The sequence below is a fragment of the Sorex araneus genome, chromosome 6 (genome assembly GCF_027595985.1).
Source record: "Sorex araneus isolate mSorAra2 chromosome 6, mSorAra2.pri, whole genome shotgun sequence".
NCBI lineage: Eukaryota > Metazoa > Chordata > Mammalia > Eulipotyphla > Soricidae > Sorex > Sorex araneus.
Window position 1 is genome coordinate 105,436,205 of NC_073307.1, and position 1,822 is coordinate 105,438,026.

General features: G+C 38.3%; 1 pseudogene; it reads left to right on the top strand.

Annotated features, from left to right (window-relative positions):
- The first annotated feature begins 258 nt into the window (after window positions 1-258).
- On the top strand, window positions 259-1,208 carry LOC101540962 (olfactory receptor 52B2-like; annotated as a pseudogene).
- Window positions 1,209-1,822: the final 614 nt, after the last annotated feature.

The following is a 1,822-nucleotide window of genomic DNA, read 5'->3' on the forward strand; positions in this document are numbered from 1 at the left end:
CTTGAGAATTCCCCAAAAAAAGAATCATTTGATTCTTTGAAGGATTGAATCTTTCTCTAAAGCAGAACTCTATACGCAGACATGTCCATAGTCAACTTCCTAGGAGCTCAGTAACTCAGATTTTTACATTACAGATGCAAAAATCCACTGGGGCTAATAAATCCTTGCTACTGAGCTAATAAATATTTGAAGGGCTAGCTCTTTACTTCTTTTTTTCCCTGCAGATAAGTGAAGAGTGTTGCATAAAACCATTCAGGAATGACAACTCTCAACAATGCCACTGTCAATTATGATATGTTTATCCTCACTGGCATACCTGGCCTGAAGGAGCTGCACCTGTGGATCTCCATTCCCTTCATGCTGACGTACTTGGTGGCTGTGTCAGGAAATGGCATGCTGATCTGTGTGGTGGCCGTGGAGCGCAGTCTTCATGAACCTATGTATCTCTTCCTCTCCATGCTGGCTTTTTGGGATCTGGTACTCTCTACATCCACAGTACCCAAAGCCCTCAGTATATTCTGGTTTGATGATGTAGACATTTCCTTTGGAGTTGTGTGACCCAACTCTTCTTTATGCATTCTGCCTTCATGGTGGAATCAGGCATTCTCTTAGCCATGGCTTTTGACCGCTTTGTGGCCATTTGCTACCCATTGAGATATACCACCATTCTTAGTCTTGGTGTCACTGGCAAAATAGGAACTTTTCTTGTGTTCAGAGGTTTTGCAACTATTTTCCCCATTGTCTTCTTTGTACTGCGTCTACCCTTCTGCAGGACAAATATCATTGCCCATACATTCTGTGAACATATAGGGTTGGCAAAACTGGCTTGTAATGATATCACCATCAATATTTGGTATGGAATCTCTGTGCCCTTTCTCTGTTTTATAATAGATATGATGACAATAGTCATCTCCTATGTGCTCATTTTGAGAGCAGTCTTCAGAATGCCATCCCATGAAGCTCGGATGAAAGCACTCAGCACCTGTGGCTTCCATGTCTGTGTTATCCTCATGTTCTACCTTCCTGCGACTTTTACTGTCCTTGTTTAGCACTTTGGCCGAAAAATTCCCAAACATGTCCACATCCTCCTAGCCAACCTTTTTGTTCTTGTTCCTCCCCTGATGAACCCAATTATCTATGGAGTAATGACCAAACAGATCCGTGAACGTGTGACCCTTGTGCTTTCTTCAAAAGGGAAATGTTGCTGAGGATAATTGGATTTTGTGGTTTCTTATAGTGAGAGGAAAAAAATATTCTCGTAGGAAAGAGGTGTTGTCATTTAACATAAGTTCTGATTACCCTGCATATAGTTATATATATTTTTTTACTAAATAGAGTAAATTCTATTTACTCCAAATTGTATGGCTCATTTCAGAAATAGATAATTGAGTGAAAATCAGTATCTTCTAGGTATAAAAACTATTGTAAATATGCATAAGGTACTTCAGTATTTAATAATAGTTCTCTATTTTGTGCTAAAGTGAAATTTATTTTAAAACTTATTTTTAAATGACTTTTATTTTTAAATTTATTTTTAAAACCACCTTTCCATCTACTATTCCAGTTGTAGATCTCAACATGTATTCAACAGGTTCTTTACCACAAATTAAAACAAGCTTATGACAAAATTGTATACATATGACAAAAAGGTGGAGCTGCCTCATCCCGGCCCCCTTATTCACAAAAGAAGATACTAACAGCCTTTTCATGCACATGCAAATACCTGAAGATCAAAATAGAACACTCTACAGAAACAAAAAGATGAATATTTCCGTAACTAGACATTTGCGGGGGAAAAGGAACAAGATCGTTAAGACATGTG